The sequence below is a fragment of the Haemorhous mexicanus genome, chromosome 1 (genome assembly GCF_027477595.1).
Source record: "Haemorhous mexicanus isolate bHaeMex1 chromosome 1, bHaeMex1.pri, whole genome shotgun sequence".
NCBI lineage: Eukaryota > Metazoa > Chordata > Aves > Passeriformes > Fringillidae > Haemorhous > Haemorhous mexicanus.
The window spans coordinates 58,665,371-58,684,361 of record NC_082341.1 but is presented as its reverse complement, the minus strand read 5'-3'; the positions used below and the strand labels follow the sequence as shown (position 1 = coordinate 58,684,361).

Here is an 18,991-nt window from a genome sequence, read left to right as displayed (position 1 = left end):
TATTTACAGACTACAGCAGCAGTACAGCGTTGAGGTGTGGATTTGGGAGATAGGGTGTTGGAAGAAAAAAAATAAAATGGAAACACTAGAAATCTCTACATTTCCCAAGAGTCAGCTCTGTAGAGGTTATTAATCAGGAAGAAAGGCATGGTTTTGGACTATCCTTGAAATTTTTCAGAGTGCAACCCAGCATTCTTCTGAGTGCAGAATGTCAGACAGGGTAAAATCAACACATAGAAGGTAACTAAAGTGTCCTTTTCCAGCAGCTGTTTTTCTGAACAGCACACATAATGATTTAGTATTACAGAATCACAGAGAAATTCAGCTTGGAGAGGATCTCAGGCAGTCATCCTGTCTGACTTGCTGCTCAGAGTAGGATTGGCTCTAAGATCAGAGCAGGTGGCTTGGGACTTTAGCCAGTTTGGTCTTTAAAACTTCCAATGATGGAGATGACACAGTCTTTCTAGGTAACATGTTCCACTCTCTGATTACCCTAATAGAGAAAAAGGATTTCCTAATATCTGGTAAAAGCCTGCTTTTTATCTTGTAACTATTGTCTCTTGTGCTTCCATCCTGTACCACTGTGTGAAGAGCCTGTCTCCATCTTCTCAACAGCCTCCCAAGAGGTATTTGCAGTCTTCTATTAGGTCCAAATTCTTCTATCCTCCAGGCCTAACAAGCTTTTAGGCCTTTTCCCACAGGACAAGCACTCCAACTCTCTCAACAATTTTGGTGGCTTTTCACTGGGCTTACTCCAAATTTTTTGTACTGGGGATCGAAAACTTTATTCAGTGCTCCAGATCTGGAGTAATATAGGTGCTGAGCAGAGGGAGACGATAACTTCTCTGAAGTTACTGAATGTGTTCCTGTTAATACAGCCTGTGATGCTGTTGGCCTTTGTTGCTGGCCGATGCTCTGCTGATGCCCAGGACAAGAGAGCTGTGACCCAGATGAGGGGATGCTACTTGGATCCCAGATGAGGGCATGCTACTTTGTTCTGGCTTTACCTCTCACACCTACCTCTTCTGTTAGCACGGTCCTGGAGCCTGAAGGTTCCAGCTGTCCTGCAGATGGATGAATCAAAAGGTGTTTCTTCTCAGAAAAGGTAAGGATAGTCTAGGGCTGCAGATATTCCCAATTGAGCTTCAGCCTTTGTGTAATGGACATCATAGAAGTACATGTGTTGCATGTGCTGGCTCTACAAACACAGTGTCTGTGTTCCCTTTGTAATGAACGGAGACAGACAGGTTCCTTGTTCAGTGAGTCAGGAGTGAGGCACTGACTGTCCTAATTTTTCATAGCAACCCCTTTGCTCCTATCATTTGATTTTCCTCAGCTGATTAGAAGTCCGAGAATCTTAATTTCATACCCTTGTTGCAAATCTGAGATCACTAACAAGCAAACATCAGTTCCACTTGCCTTATCAATTTTTTAATTTTGCAGACATATTTTTCTTTGCTTGTCTTTTTACCCTGTCCAGATGAAAATGACACTTGGCAGCAAGAATGGCCAAACTGCAGAAATGAACTAGGAAATGATACTGAGAGGCAAGGCATTTGCGTAAGCACATTTGTAGAGAACTAGGCTTTGGGTGGGAGGAATGTGCCTATTGCAAAGGTTCTGTGGTAAAATTTACTGGAGCATAACACGGAGAATATGAAAGACACAGATAAGCCAAACCAATGTATGTGTTTGTGTTTGCTCTGTTTAGAGTGACATTTACAACACAGGGTGGTAAACCAACCTCATTTCAAAAGGAACCAATTCCCCAGGCACTATGTGGATCAGCAGGAAGTGAAGCCTGTGCTCAGAAAAGGCCAGAAGAGAAACTGGTACATTTTGATGGACTACCCAGCATTGCACTGGGGTCATGACAGGAGTGAACAATGAAGGAAAAGCTGGAAGTCAATGTACCTAAAGATCAGAGAAAGAAGAGCAGTGCAATTGCCTTTAGATCCCATGATAAAATTTCTCACCTACCAAAAATTTATTTCTCAGTAATATAACATTGAAAACAATAAGGTATTGTGGTGCCAATATCCTTTATTAAAAGTTATTTCCTGTCAAAACCAACGTGTTTTCTGACAATTTTAGAGTAACCAAAGAATAAGTCAGCTCTTGTGTAGCACTTCGCCTAGTCAGATACCAGTATATATCATACTTCAGCTCACACGAGGTGTGGTCACAGGTAGATGTAGCTGTAATGTATTTTCCTTGAATTTCACCAATTTAAGAGCACATGATTTGGCATTCCCAGTAGCTGTTTAATTAAAATGTTACTAAAACTACTCTCATTTGGTATGCCACAATTCATATTCACCATGCATTCATATTCTCAGAGACGCTATTAAATTTAACAGTTATTATTTTCCCTGTAGTTAGAAGTAATACAGACAGTTCAAACATCTGCTACAAATTATACATCAAATTACCTAAACCTGTCATTCAAATAACTCTTTCAACTTCTTCAATCCAAACAGTTCTATCCTTTCTGTGTCCAGTTTGGGGACAGGTGTACTTGCCCATAGGATTGCGTGTACAGCTGCTGTGTGTAGACATTTTAGCTGAAAGTTTTAAAACAGGAAAAATTACAAAAGATATTGAGACCTCTGAAGAAATCAGTAGTAGGTAACTGAGTAGGTGCTGACTTATGAGTCAACCTTCTGACTCCTCCTGCTCATTGTCAGAAAATTGTTTGTTGCTGGTGTTTCCATAGTCATGATTTGTAGTCAGTTCCAAAGTGCTGCAGAACCTAGATGCACACAAAGAGAGTTTATTTTACTATGCTAAACAAAGTGAACAGCTACTTCAGGCTGGTGATTATATTGCACTGCAAGTCTAGGAAGATAAAACGTTGACTTCCTAGCACCTCTATTTTCTTTCAGAACTATCAATTTCTTTCTCGCTTTCACCCTTTCTAATCTCCAAATTGTTTTTTTAAATGACACAGCTTATGTGCATGTAATGCTTTTCACCCAGAATAATGCCAAAGTGCCATACGGACCCAGCACTGTGTTAGGAAAGCTTCACAACAAATGCATGTTTCTGTATGAGCATTCTCTAGAAAAAGGACCCTGCGTACATGACAGAAAATATGTCGAGGAGACCATGTATATTCATGTATGATATAAATTGTTATATCAAGTGTGAAGATTAATGTACGACCGCCAATGCTGTCTGTATTCACTTTCCTTTTAATAGTTCAAGCATGTTAAAGATTTGTTAGTTAAGGTTTCATGATTTGTAGGATAACCAGTAGATATTCTCTAAGTTAAGGGAGAAAATGAAATAAAAACCATAAAATGTACTATTAAAAAAAGAAAAAAGATAAAATTGTCATTCTGAATTTAATCTCACCATATAAATCAGGTTTTCATTTGCCTTTCATTTCTTTTGGTTTTTTGACAATAGATGCCTACAACTCTTCTTTTTCTGTAAAGGGAAAAAAGCACAAATTTTATGGTGATTGTTTTGTAAGTGAAATTAGAATGGAATAGTTTTTGTTTTATATTTAGTGTCCAAAACACTGTCATAAGCTGTACAGCAATTTTAAAAGTATATGATATTACAAACCATATATTACATATAGCTAAGGCTTGCATTTTTTGAGTGTTACCTATATTTCCCCATAATTAGTTATAAAACTTGCCCTTGGTAAGTCCTCTGGGATATAAACAAGCTGAACTTTGCAGCTATTTATTGTCTCTACAGGGGATTTAATAAAAATCTTGCATGAAAGCCTCTCAATTTCAGGGAATTTCAGTTCTAACTTTGGCCCTAGTGTTTCAGCAAGGTCTAAACCAGGCTGACTATCTCTCTCCATAATTACAGTATTACAAATGCAGCTCTATGCCCTTGTAATGACCTGAGACTCTTTCTCCTTTGCTTGTATGTCAGATCACCAAACTTTTCATAGAAAATCTACTTTGGAAGGAACCACTGAACAGACCAACCTTGACAAAATTGTGGGGACCTAAACATGTAGCACCTCTGCAACTTCCATTTCGCCACACAACAAGAAATGGCCCACACTGAATCTTGGTATACACTCTGAAAGTATTTCTGAGTCCTGGGTCTGTTTGCACATCCCATCTAATAGTTTGTATATCCCACCTCCTGTATCTCCCCTGTGCCATTGTGTGCCCAAGAGAACTGGTCATGAATAACACATTTCCACGCTCTCCCTTACTGAGACACATCAAAAATTTAAAATAGGATCTCAACAACAGGCCTATCATGCAGGAATGAATTTTCCCAGCAATGCCAATTGCTAGGCAAAACTCTGAGCTGCTTATCCATAGCGATAGCCCTGTTGACACAAGTACAAGGCCAGGCATTCAGCATTGTTTCCTCATCCTCATAAGCAGAAATGCTCAGTGGTATAAAATTAAATTCCCTGTCACAAGTGTGACAAAATTGGACCTGCTCTACCATTCTCTGCCTTGTGGTTTTGATTATTCACTCAAAACTCTGGTGACCTTTGCAAGGGTAGGAAGTTGCTGTGCCATGACACAATGGCAGTGATCACCACCATCCTGCTTAGTGGTTTGCCTGGAAATTGCTTGCAGTTTAGGAAAGCTTTCCCTTTAATTTAGTGCATATGTGAAATAAATTATACTATGGAATGGTGCTGTCAAATATTTATTTAGTATCTCAGTACTTCAACTCACTTGCCAATCAGATAAAATTAGTTTTGAATTCTTTTGTACTGACATCATTTTCCTAACTTACAAATTCCCTCTCAGACAGAGAAGTAACAAATGTTTGCATTGGCCTGTTGTGAATAGCAGCGATGTTTAGGAATTTTAATGTACAGTTCAGTGTTTTCATAATGTCACTGTGAATCAGTGCTTAATTTTAGCTGGAGACAACTTTGTCCTTAAACAACTTTCTTCATGTATTTTTCTATTTTCTAATTCAGCCTGAGTGTTAATGTTGGCTCCTTTTTGATGATTTGCATGGAGTTTCAAAGGCATAGGATTTCCCAAGACATTACGAAGCAGCAACAGTGGCTGCAAAGCCAAGTGTATATTGCTGGATCAACAGGATTGGCTTCTAACAATCAAATAAAAAACATAATTGAAAATAATGACTAGTATTTTGAGAATTGTTTTACTGTGTGTGCTACAGTGCCAGCATCTTTCCACGTAATCCTGCTGATTATCTCCCGTATAAATAGCATATTAACTTTTGAAGTTTATGAAAATAAGGTCTGCTCTAGAATGTGTTGAAGTCCATGTAACAAGTTTAGCTTTTCTTCTCTGATATTTTCTTCATACAGGATGATAAGTTGTTGTCTTATACGTTAAGCCTTTATTTGAACAATTTGTACAGAATTAAATCAATGACAGTTAATACAGAAGTTGCATCTTATTTGGATTCACTTTGTATTGTTAAAGGTTGTTCAAAATCCAAAAACTAAACACAGACAAAAATTAATCCACATGGTTTTGCTGAATTTGCTTGCTAAAATGTAGTAAATCTTGAACACATAAGTGCTCTAATAACACTGCATTCCTACTGTGTATTTACCTTTTTTCTTTGTGTTTTGCATGACTGAGAATTTTATCACTGTCAACTTTCAGTCGGAGGATAGAACACATTTGAATAAGTTTTGCATGGCCTACATTAAAAAAAAAAAAAAAAAGGAACCTTGCATGAAATGATGGGAAATGATTCGTTATGAAACTCCGGCTTTTCAGGTTTCTGGTTGGATTTTGTACCCTAAAGTTTTGCCTCTGTGGCTGCTTTACTTATGGCTACGTCACTAGTGAGGGATCACCAGGGCAGATAGGTTCTTGGGACTGCTGGTGGGGAGGTTCCTGAAGTCATTAGTGGTGAACAGTAGAAACAAAGGAAGGAAAAAGCATCTCTATCCCTTGTCTGCCTGGAGAGAAAGTGAATCTCTCAGTATATATGCTGACTGACAAAGGTAAAACTTGAAAGATTAGGTTAATTGAGTAGCTAGTAAAAAAAGTTACTTTCTTAAGTGAGTCATTTTTTAGAAAGAGTTATCACATCAAGTCTGTAATTCTAGTAGTTATTTTACTCTTTATTGATCAGAAGTCCTAACTGTGCTTTATAAGGACTGCTTCTGTTTAGGTGAGCCATATCAGCTGTGTACTAGAAGTTGTAATGGAAACAGAAATTAGATATAACTTGGCTATACAGCCTAACCTGGTAATAGAGTCCAGCTTCTGTGGGGCCATTTACATCTGCAGTCATATGGAACAGTCTGTTATGGGATTATCCAAGAACAGAGTGAGCTCAGGCTGAAGAAACCCCAAATAGTACTTATGTACTCAGAATTTTTCAGTCATAACCAAGTATGTAGCTTTTAATATTTTCCACAATATGTTTTGCACAACCATCCAGCAGATAGGAAATATTGCTTCCACCATTTACAGTGAAGAAGGCCAAAAAAAAAAGAGACTGAGGAACTGAGGAGCTGCAACTGTGGTGTGTGGATGGACTGCCGAGCTTTTTTTTTTTGTGGTTCATTGAAAAAAACATTTAAGAACTGTAACATTGTAGGTTAAACTACCAGCACTGGAAGGGAACAGGGTCTGCAAGCAGATATTTTCCTTACAAAGTGGTCTGCTGACTGAAAATCTGGAGCACCACCAGAGTTCAACTAATTGAGCCAGACAGCTTATTAGACTGTCTTATAAAAGCTGGATGTCTGGCTAGATAACTTTTGGCACTTTGAAGAATAGGGAGGCAGATTTATGAACTGGACAAATGAATGTTACAGTCAGGAATTTTTCTAGCAGCTTGGCTCTATCTCTGAGAGACCCTTTGACTCTCGAAAAGGTGCTGCTTCAAAGGCCACTTTCTGCCAGCTTTTAAATACACCATTCAGCCTTGGATATTACTGCAGATTTTAAGCACCTTATCTTCCTGTGTGGCTCAGGAAAGGAACAGGGTAAGTTTAGAACCAGTTTTATTCCCATTTACTCAGTAACATGAAAACATAGAAACGGCAAGAATGTTTAGGAAGGAGACAGGTGTGCCTGCACACAGAAGAGGAACAGGGTGACATTATCATGCAGGAACAGCTTGGTGCACTTCAGGAAAGGTGAGCTTGAGTCTGTGATCCCCTAGCATTGCTGAGGCTTTAGAGACATCCGTCTTCCTCACGCCATGCATGCAGTCATGGCAGGCACGCACCTCTGCAGGGCACCCACAAACCCCTCCTGCTCGCTTCTGCTTGGACAGGAATTGCTGAACCCCTTCCATGGCTCGCTCTCAGCAGCCGAGCCCTGGCTCGCCCATTAACCTCCATATGCTCGACCCCAGCAGGCGGCCAACAGCCGCGCTGCCAAGCTTTCTGTGCTTGTTTCTGCCCTGATGGTGTAGCACGTCATTCCAGTTCAGATCCATCAAACTGACCCACGCAGAAACTGAAACACCGTGGGCAGAGGAATACACAAAATAAGAATTTCTTGGAAAAACCTCAGTCGCTATCATTGCAAATAGCTGTTTTTCTTCTTCATGTGCTATTTCCCTTCTGGACTCCACAGTTTCTGATTTCTGAGCTTTAGATCTCTCAGAGTGGAAGAGATAAATTCATGCCTGGAAGGGACTGAAAAATAAGATAGCAGCTGCACAGAGAGGCACATGTCATGGGGTATTTTCAGTATGACCAGGATGCCAGACACCTTGTCTACACAAACAGAAGGAAAACAACTGAGAACTGGGAACATCATCACAGGCTTGTAATTTTTCGGCTCCCTCTCATAATAAAACAAAATAAAAATAACAAAGGCTGATGAGAGTCAAACACCCATCACAAAGATCTGGTCAAGTTTGGAGAAGTTTTTTTATGCAAGCTAAGCCGTTACTGAGACATCTTTGAGTCTGTTAAAAACAAAGCTAAGCAATACCCCTCAAGCCCAAGGTGAAGAGAGATGATGCTGTGGCTTAGCGTGTTCCCTTTTTGTTCCTGAGCGCAAATCACGCTCACCACTTGCCAGTATTGTCACACTGCCTTTCTCTTTCGCCATTATTTGGTCTTTGTGATCACAAGACGACAGGTGGCCTGGGGGACCAGCCACAGAAATGAGGCAGAAGTGTATATTGTTTTCAGAGCCAGACTCAGAGCCCATCCACACTTAGGAATTGCGAAAGGAGGAAGCACGACAGTCACAAAATTCCTCTATTCCTTTTTTCAATCACCACTTCTTGTTTTCTCAGATTTTCAGGGTACACGCTGCTGTTTTGCAAGCAACAGATTTTAACAGTCCGTCCTAAAAAATCCTGCACAAAGGTTTAAGGTAAGAGTAGAAGAGGAAACAAATGTATGGAGAAAGCTCAGACTGATTTTTGGCAAATCCTCTGCTTGATCTGTGCTGCACTGTTGCCAGCTCTAAGTGTTCCAAAATCATACATGATGAGGGTGGCTTAAAAATAATCAATTTGGAGTTACTTTTTATTTGCCTTCTGGCTTAAAAATAATCAATTTGAGGTTGCCTTTGGTTTCTTAGCCTTCAGGGTACGCTCAGATAATGTTTTCCCAGAAACCATGTGTACTAGAAAGCTGCTTTCTCTTTTCCAAATAAAAATTACTATTTCTCAAGTCCAGCCCTAGTCCTATGCTAAGGTTTCATGTACCAAGTATCATAAGATGTGCAATAAACTTACTGCAGGTAAAACCATTCATCTTGTTCACCTCGTGTTTTGTTTTGTTTGCTATAGTCTAAGGCAGGACAGAAGAAGAAGAAAATGGACAAGTTAATAGGAGTAAAATCATGAGAACAGAGAGCTAGGGAAGGAGAGACAGCAACTTAAGGAAACAAAAAAGAGAAAGGAGGGCAAGGATGGAAACCAAGATGAAGTAGGAGGACAGAAATATTTGGCATGGGAAAGATTTAGGAGGAGAAAGCAAAGCTAACAAAGAGCAAAGATAATTCTGCCTATACCTGTCCTTTAGTGTGACAGCAGCTTGGGAGCTCTGGAATCTATTAGGGCTATAAATAGCTATGTATCTGTAATTAATTATTTCAAATTGTGCCAGTATTTAGCCAGGAATTAGTGCTGCCAAAGCAAATGGGCAACAGCAGGTGGACCTTTGGAGACCAGGTATTTTCAAACTTCTAAATGCTGCACACTTGTGTAGTTCCACATTTATGTGTCTTCTGCAGGGCCAAGTTAACTTGAAATTCAGAGATCTTTAGAGAGTTGGGTTGGAGGGACAGTCTTAAAATTCTTAGGTCTGAAATTCAATCTGCAAAATTTGCTTTCTTTAGCAGGTAGCTCTGGTGAGGGCTATCACAGTCTGATTTTTCACAGTATATGTGATATATGACTTGCAGAAGATTTGAAGGAACCATTCAGCAAAACACAGAAGTCTGGATATTTCTGCAAAGGAAAAGCTTCTTCTCTATTTTAGAAGAAGCTTCCCTTTTTACTCTTCTGTATGTTTTTGCTACTGTGTCTCCTGTAGCATTCTTACCCCTTTCATGGGACGTCAAATTGTCTTTCTGTTGCACTAACTCTTTTATGCTTCTCTCTCTGGCCCAAAAATTGGAGCTGTCCTACTTAATGTACATTGAACTGCCTCCCATCTTCTTTTAAATATGTCAGAGAGCTAGCAAGATTTCTGTAACATGAACCATAACATGTTCTCTTTGCAACCATCTACTCTTAGAGCTTGTGAAATAGGTGTGTCAGGTTTAGTCCCTGCTTAGCCACTCCATGTATCCTGTATCCCTATGGAATGAAGAGTAATTAGCATGGTATCTAGTTAGGGAGGTTGGATTTAGCTTTGTTGTAGTTGGTGAGCCATATTTAATCCTGGTAAATGTCAGGACTTCCCCTCCCCAGATTTCAAATGCAAAGGCAAAATTAGAATAAGGGTTCTTGTACACAATCTACCTGGAAAGAAGTTTCTCACTGAATGACAAATACATAACTAAAGAAGCACTGTAAGAAGCAAAGATGGTTATTGTAATATAACTCTGACCAGATGGCTATTGTGATATGACTCTGACCTTTTTCTGAAACACAGAAAAAACTTGAACTTTCATTATCTTCTCTCTGTTGCACACAAAGGCACAGAATATTTGCATTTGGCATTCACATGCAAAGCCCTCTCTCATCTTTCCTCCCTTAAGACTGCTTGGCCTAGTAGTAAGTACTGGTTGTGCTCTGCAAAGGCAACAAATAGACTGAAAGAGACAGAAAAAGTTGAGGCAAATAAAAAGAAAAGATGGATTGATAAATATGCTAACACTAAAGACCAAACAACATTGAGACAGGACTTATTTCAGGCATTATGTGTTGGTCAATAACTTGTTGCTGATTTAAAATTGACTTTTAGTAAAGTAACTTGGTCAGCAATACCTCAGCTACTAAAATTAGATCATATTTATTGTATAATTAAATACTAGTCTATTTATCAAAATGGGTTTTTAAAAAAAATGATTTAATTATTAAATAGCTTGCTATTTAACATTCCTATCCCATAGGCTTTTTTTCTTTTGCGAATATTGAACTTTAAATCTAACTTAATTTGATCCTTTAGAGCATCTTTTTCATACAGTTAACCAAACATATCACATGCTCATGAGGCACACAGGAAAAATACAGAAGTTCTCTGAGCGGGAAGCCTTAGCCACATATATAATTTAGGCATTATCAGCACACAATGAAGTCTGCACCATTAGATCCATGCCTGGAAATCACCTATTGCCAGGTCCTGAGCTGCAAAAATAAAGAAGCAAGGAAAATATTTCTCCTTTTTTCTCTCCCTCCCTCTCTCCCTCCCTCCCTCCCTCCTTCTCCTACACCCACAGGAGCACACCCACCCGCACGTGTGGGTGTGCATGCATGCATGCACGTACACACAAAAAGCTTCTGTTTTGATTCCCTTCTCCCAGCCTCTTTGTACAATTACAAATTGCAGATGTTCCAAACTTCAGGGCAGAGCTCAGTTTTGTTTGCCAATGAAATATATGATTAATATGCTAAAAAGAATTGCTCATCTTCTCAATAGGAATATTCAACCCTTGAACTGGCCTAGGAATACAGAGTTATTACAAATTTCCTTCTACTTACGGAGTTTAAATTATCAATTCTTTGAGGACACACAGTGTTGATTTTTCTTCTTGTTTTGTTTTTTTTTAACCAGATGAGGGATAATAGGTCTTTTTTTTCTAAATAAATATTTTAATATCAAAAATGTCCTGGCTATTTCCACTGCTAAAAGAGCATGTTTTGGTGTCCATTTAAATTTAATGTAACAACATATTTATATTTTCATGGGATTTTTTTTAGCTAATAATAATACACTACTATTTTTGTAGTGGGTAATAAAAATCAATGGTTGCAATGTTAGTAGCCAGGCATTTGTGGGCACACCAATTACAGTTCCTTACATTATTCAACTCAAACCCATTTGCAAGAGCTGACCAGTTCCAGGGATGGACAGTAACTCATAGACTTTTAAGACCATATTTTGGTACACAAATTATGTTATTGCCCAACCCCCACCACTATTAGGGGGTTGTGGGGTTTGCCTTAACAGTTGTTCAATTGTTAGTCAGCTCCTGATGATTGGATTTACTGCAAGGATGGAAATATGGTCAACTTCAGGTGTTTTGGGTGGTATTTGGCAGGTAGTGTGAACGTGGTTTGAATGTTGTGTATCCATTTTCCTGACACAAACTGAAGGGTGCTTTGAAAGGGAGAAGATGCAAGGTGATGCTCCCAAAGTGAACCCTAACTATTGTGAAACTGTTGGCAAGTAGGGCTGCTGATATAAGTTGCCTGGGTATTTAACATACCCCCATGCCCACACATCCCACCAGAAGAGCTGAGTGTCACCATGAGACTCAGAAGCTGAAATGTTGTAGGAAAGATGCAAAAAATATGCAGAAGAAGAGATTGAGAGAAACCTGATAAACAAATTTGCTGAAAAGATGGAGGTGGGGGAATTGAGAAAACAGAAATTAGGCTTCCTTAGCCTACGAGCAAAAGAGCTTGATAATTTTCCTTCTGTCCTCTTCTCCATGCTTCAATTCTCCAAACTCCCACAGGAGCTTGGAAACCTCTTCATCTGCATGAGCTTTTCTAATCTATTCTCTGTTATACTAATTTTTCCAATGATCTTTACACATCACTCAGAAGCCTTATGCTCCCAAATGCTCAGTTCCATGTTTCTGAAGTACCTGTATATATTGGAAAGATCATGGGGAGGTGTGAAAAAAGTCTGGCCTGAAAGCATGCTGTGTGGAAAAAGGGAAGATGGGGACTGTGGAATGTTGTTTTCTTCCCAAGTACAAATGAGCAGCTATGACAAGAAAGACTCAAAGCTTCTTCGGCATTTCCCATTTTCCTATTCTTTATTGTCTTACCAAAAATTATAGTGACCTTAGTAATGACATGCTTGGCTTGTGTAAGGAGGGAAGGCATTTCAAATACTGATATCAACAGCCTTGCTTTCAACTCTCTGTACTCAGTTCTGCAGAGTTAGTAAACATGGCAACTTTATCCTAACTGCTACAGCACGTTTGAGTAATGTCATTTCCCCCAAGTGGAATTAGGAAAACACAGCACTTCAGAGTCTGCATAAAACTCTACTTAAAAAGGCTACTGGCTTAGTGCAAAGCACTGTCACAAGTTCTTGCATAAGGTTTGCAAACTGCACAGCATCCAGGCCAAAACTCACTTATATTTCCTGACTGTACCATGGCTGGTTGCTGTGACAGTCTGCCATAAAAACCTTCTGCTTCAGCAGAGCCCTGTACTCCCTTTGGCTCACTGTTCCTTTCACTGGGACCTTTAATTCCAGGCACTGAAGTAAAGAACTTTTTCAGTTGCCCTTGCTCAACACAACTCTTGGTCACACCCCCAGCAGCCAAGAACCTGTGGGGTGGATCAGTGCCACAGGTTGAGCCACTTAAATGTGCAATAAATAGATTTTAGTTGAACCGGTTGGTGCTGTAAAATGCTGGGGTTTAGGCAGGCTGTGTTTAAGAGGTTTGCTGTTTAAATGATTAGAAATAGACTGGTGACCCACTCCCAGGAGGCACAAAAAATGTCAAGTCAGTTTAGTCAGCTTGTAAGTTTTTGGTGGTTTAGCGTTTGACCAGTCAGCTTTTGAACAGCAGCCACGGCTTTGTGACACACCACCCTGTGGCAGACACAGCACTAGATGGCAGAGCTAACACCTGGCGACAAATGAGGGTGCCTTAAGGTTTAGGGAAGATTCCTTAGAAGGCAGTCAAACAAACTCCTAGGAAATAGCTGGAGAAGGAAGCTGAGACACAAAAGTCGAAAGGTGCCTGGTAAAATAGTGACAAATTTTACCAGGTGACTGGTAAAATAAAAGACAAATTAATTGCTATGCTGGAAGCGTGACAAACACTATAACCACGGCCTTGTGTATTCCCCACAGCTGGTTGGGAACATTTGCAGCTCTGAGGGACTCCTCCTTTTTCCATATTTGCAGGGATCTGTTTGCAAATGGTGTCCCTTTGAAAACCAAAGCAGAGGTGCTGGAGCACAATTCTGCAATGAGAAGGAAATTCCATGCTATGAGCTGTGTGCCAGGGAGGTGCCAACTTTGCTGGGGCCAAAGTCCTCCTGCCACTGGCCCTGTAGTATTCCTGGGTTTCCATACATGGCAGCTCACAGGTGGTTGGAGGCACTTAAAATAGGAGTGGAGGGAGATGGTGTGAGGTTTTGTGATAAATACTGAAGGTCAGCTCTCGTGTGTTGGTCCCTGTTGGCTCTGTGTGTGCAGGGGATGCAGCACAGCACCTGCTGATGCAGGTAGGCAGCCTGCTTTGGAGAAGACCCACAACATCAGTGAGAGTTCAGGAAGGAACTGTCTTTTATCTGGTTGTTGCCCTGGGACTGTGAGAAGATGAGCCACATTCCATACTTGCTCATGCCATGCCATATATCCACAGTGTGGGGCATTCAGCAGCTATAGACTGAGTAGATGAAGGCAGCCTTGAAATTAATTGCCCTTCTCATGTAACTGCAGGTCGTGGCTGGTGAAGGTTGGAGAGAATGAGAAACCAGATGAAATTGTGAAACGGGAATGTTTTGTCTGCAGGCTCTACATAGAAATCTAGGCAAGGTATTAGATTCTTATCCACCTAGACTTTTACAGATGCCCACAGAGAACACAGATAAACCATTTGGGTAAAACTACATCATTTTCTACACTGCTACATAACTTTCACCCTTTAAACTGATGCAAAGCCTTGAAAAAAGAAGAAAGTAGAAGTTACCACTCTCCCCTGGCCAAATAACACCAACCAAGAGCAGCCAAAAGTTTGGTTTGCCTCTGCTTCTCAGAAAAAATAATTGAATTAATTTTGTGTATCACTAATATTGCAGCTGCTATTTTATGACCAGATATCTTCATTCTTTTATTGGGACTGCTCAGTCTCCATGAAATGAAGTGTGATTTGAACAGTTTACATGGCAATGATTTATATGAGGGTCATGGCCTGTCACATGACAACACCTGACCCCACATAGCATGATGTAAGTGTAAGAATTGCACTCTTTCTTAGGGTCAGCAGCTCCATGACACAGATCCCTCTGTTCAACTCACCACCCACAAAGTGGGGGAAATATGTCTTTTCCTTTTTTAAAAAAAATTCTCCTTTTTTGACAGCTCCCTGAATTACTTTCAGGTAGTTCTGCACATTTCTACTTTTTCATTTAATTAGGTGCAAACACTCTGTATAAATAAAATAAAAAGTTCTCTGCAGCTAGTAGACTGTTGCAGACTGCCAGACACTGAAAAATGTTTGTCGATGTTGCCATTGCCTAATAATTCACATTTTATAAACAAAGAAATCTTTCTCTCCCACTTTTTTCTCTCACATTTCCAGTTAGCTTTTGGGGGTTAGAAGCTTGGATCCAGCTGCAGAATGAGTTTGGATCCCAGTATACAGTAGGTGTACTATCCATGGAAACAATAGGTGTACAGTCCTACCAAGGTTCCCTGCCTGCCTTTCAGTCACACAGGCTCCATAGCCTTTAGGAGCTATCATTGCAGTGCTTGTATGTAAATGCTATATAATCTGTTAGGTACTTCAGATCCCTTTACATGGTCCTTGGGAAGCCAAGTCATAATTCTTTATGTCCTTTTTCTAGCAGGGGCACAAGGCACAGACTTCCCCCACTGCAATGATATGATACTATGGAAGTCTCTTTAAAGAACTTATGTTGATTCACTAAAAGCATATCAGAGCGGTGTGTAAGGTTGGTTATCTCTGTTTATATGTGAATAGAGAGAGCCTGGAGAGGCTTTGCTGGCTTTTGAGTTGATATGCTACTAAACTGCAGAACCCAAATCCTCAGAGAGCCATTGTCAACGTGTCTGGCCCATAGGAAACCAGTTATTTGGTTGCATTTATATATGGATCAGCTGGTATCTGAAAGCTGGGAAATGGGAACTCATACCTGGGCATGGTATCACTGCAAATAGTTATGGAGTTATCCTATAGTGCCATAATTCTGTGTAGATGCTGCAGCTGAGTGTAGGTCACTGAGAAAACTGCATGCCTCTGTTATTTGTGCATTTAGCTCCTTCCAACTTCAGCTCAAGACAGGACTTCAGAACTTCCAGTCTTCTAGTAATCATGCTGGTAAGAGTAATTTAGTTACCACCTTGCTCTTTCTGGATCTCTTTCTTTAAAAGAAAGTAGCGAAAATTTAGGATGGTAAGTAAACCTGAAGCCTATATCCCATTGAAATTCAGTTCTTCAAGCTAAATTGTCCAGACTGTCAACATCTATTGAAACTATTGCATTATACAGAGAATCAAGTTAAACAGAATCTCATGCATTAGTGATGGAAGAGTTATCTTTTTCTGAACATAAACTTTATTTCTATTGTGCTTTATTCTGATATGAAAAGTGACCATTCCTATAACTTTCCAGCATTCTTTCTTCAAAGACAAGTTTCTTGGCCAGCTGCAGCACTTTAACACATCTGCCAGCATCTGCCCAGCTTGGCTCGAGATAGCAAATGATTTGGAGTGTCTACTTGCTCAAGACTTTAGGAGCCTAGTCCTTATCTTGAAGAGGCTCAAGATCATGTGTTAGAATCTGCAGAATTAGAGCAATGTTTACAGTATAGAAATTTTCAGTGGCAGAAAGTAAATATTCCTAGCAGTAGATATTAAGAGATCAAATACAATAATATATAATGTAAATAATTGTGTTGCTGTTTGCAAATGTGTCTTTATTCACTTTCATTTCTTTTAGGTGTTTTATTTAGTCTTAACAATCCACTCTAACTTGAATGACATATTCCAGATGTAAATGTGCAGAGATGCTGTTCAGGTTGTAGATGTCCAAACCTTTATTGTGTGCTTCACAGCACACAAGTGTCTTGTGTGTGTGCATTCACACGTGTATGTAGATGCTTTATAACCCAGTGCCTTCCCCTGTCTTACTCACTGCATAAAAGTTTGCACACAATGAAACTCTGTTTTATAAAATATCCCCATTGACACCTTCACTGCTCCCAAGGCAGGCACGATCTATCAGTGGTGTAAAGCTGCAGGCACAATTAATCTTTTGTAATCTGTCTTAAAACCTTGTATTTTATACACTGAATAGTCTGACTGATGTGTTACTATAGTGCCATGAATGCCAGAGATTCTGAGCAAAAGGTTTTATCTGTTTCTAAGCATCTTAACTTCCAGATCTCATTTTGAGATTTTGGTTCCAAGAAGGATTTGATTCTAAAAGCAGGATTTTTTTTCCTCTATTAATGTTGATTTCAATGCAAAACCATGCATATCTTCTAAGTATAAAACCTACTCTGCTGAGCTCTATAAAAATCTTCCAAAATACACTAAGACCAGGAATTTTTGCTGGAATCTAAGACTGGAAGGACAACTCTTTGGCAGTGAAGTACTTACCTTCCAGGAATTCATAACCGGTAAATATCCTTACCTTTCCACACTTACAGACTTCCTTTGCCGTTGAGATGGGATGGCAGGAAGAAGCCAGGTCATTCCTTCGAAAGGAACGGTTCATTCCTTCAAAAAGGAACAGATCTTGTGGTCTTGTGGTAAATCTTTAAAATCAGTAAGATGTTCTACTCAAGAATACAAGCTGAGATTTTCCAAGACAGAAGCCAGAGTGGCAACATGCCTTTACTTATATCAACACAAGGAAATGAGCCAATTATAGCAAAACTAACCCAACAGACCTTAGGAATTTTAGATGGAAATCCGGAAGATACTGCCCTTTCCTCCACCTGCTTTGGCCAAACTCATGAGGACAGCAAAGGGCCAACAAAGTCCCTATGACAAGTGTCAGGGAAACCTGGATCTATTGCTGTGGTCATGGCTGGTCTCTGGTAATGTCTGTGAGTCTTTGTGTAATTACTTACTCAGTTTCATTGAATCTGTTTGCTGTCTCTCTAAAAGTGTCCAGCACTTTTTAAAAGAGGGACAGAACAATTGGTGTATCGGAGAGTTAAAACTTCATTTTATGCCATTAGCTATGTTGCTAGTAAAAAAAACATAAATTCAATGCATGTTACAATTTTCTGTTTCCATTTCTGTTATGTTGTATGCTCATTCTTGTTATCCAGAGCATGGAGTTTCTGTTGAAATGAAATGCACTTTTGTAGTTGTGTTATGCCAACCATCCTAGGTTAAGGATGATGTGAGAAAGAAACTTCCCATCCTTCTAATTTTGGGGACAATCCTTATGAGTTAGGCTGGAAAGACAATGCAAAAAAAAAAAAAAAAAAAAAAAAAAAAAAGAAACAAACCAAAAAACAACCCTCCGGCCCTTCCTATTCTCTGGATAAACAGAAAATTCAAAGCCACCTAAAACCTATCTGCAAGTTTTCAGCCTGTAGATTCATATGCCAGTTATGGGTATATAGGAGAGGAAGAAGGCTACAATTCTTTTAAAGTCAACAGGGTCAGAGCATCATCTTCCCAAATTCATCAAATGTAGGTGTTTTAAAAACTTCTACTGCTATGGTGTTACTCGCTTCCTTGAATTTCTCTTACAGGAGTTCCTGAGCTAGTCATTTTTGTGAGACCGAAACCAACACTGCACAAGTTCTTCATTCTCAGGTCATGTCTGTAGCTGCCTACACCTTGCCTTGGAGGACACCAGGACTTCTGGCAGTGAGAAGGGTCAGCTCCTTATTTCTGCTTCTGGTAGCTCATAGTTTCTTGCCAGACTGAACATTTCTGCCCCGCTCCAAATTTCTAAGGGAAAAAATTTTAAGAAGCTGAAATAAAAGCAGAATAGGATGGGAATATGAAAACAACATTTCTGAGCCCTGCTGAGTTCCAACAGCAACACAAAACTATTCTGTTTATATATTTAGCTAAATTAATCCTGGCATCACCACTAGTATGTTTCCTCTCATTGTGGGGGTTTCTTTTGACTTGCGCTGGGACAAATGTAAGACGAATGAGAATGAAGGACAGATGTCAGTTCTGTAAGTGCTAGTGGGAACTGGAAACTCCCTTCAACAGCTGCTTTCAGAGTGTTCAAACCTGACCAAGATCCTTTATCTGGAGCAGGAGGGCTGACAGAGACCAGCTGATGGATCCCATCTTCAACCTGCAGCTCCTCGTGGCCGTCCCAAAGCTGGAATCTGAAATACCAGGATTAATCCATCCCAGTGCTGCTCTTCAGGGAGGCTCGGTCGCCAGGGTCCCATGCCTTTGTCACTTCTCCTCAGCCCTCACCTGAGCACCATCACTCTCGCTGCAGCAGCCACTGACCTCAGCAAGGCACTGCTGGCTGACTTTGTGTTGAGGAGAGGAAAATGCTGCCCACGCCTGCACCCATCCCTCTGGAGATGCCCAGCTGAGCCCACAAACTCACCGGAAACCAGCACCAGCTATGGAGCTGCCCTTCTCCTCTCAGACAGGGATTGCTGCTGCTCGTCGCTTGTCCTTTCCCCCCTTCTCTCTCCCTCCTGGCTTCTGCATTTCCTCCACCGTGATCCATTAGGTATTTACCGGCAGGATAATGTG

General features: G+C 40.2%; 1 long non-coding RNA gene across 1 annotated transcript; it reads right to left on the bottom strand.

Moving 5' to 3' along the window:
• Positions 1-2,025: 2,025 nt before the first annotated feature.
• LOC132323303 (uncharacterized) lies at positions 2,026-17,031 on the bottom strand. The gene is made up of 3 exons (XR_009485312.1): positions 16,932-17,031; positions 3,358-3,432; positions 2,026-2,752 (listed from the first exon to the last, which is right to left on the bottom strand). It is a non-coding gene; the product is annotated as an uncharacterized LOC132323303 (long non-coding RNA).
• Positions 17,032-18,991: the final 1,960 nt, after the last annotated feature.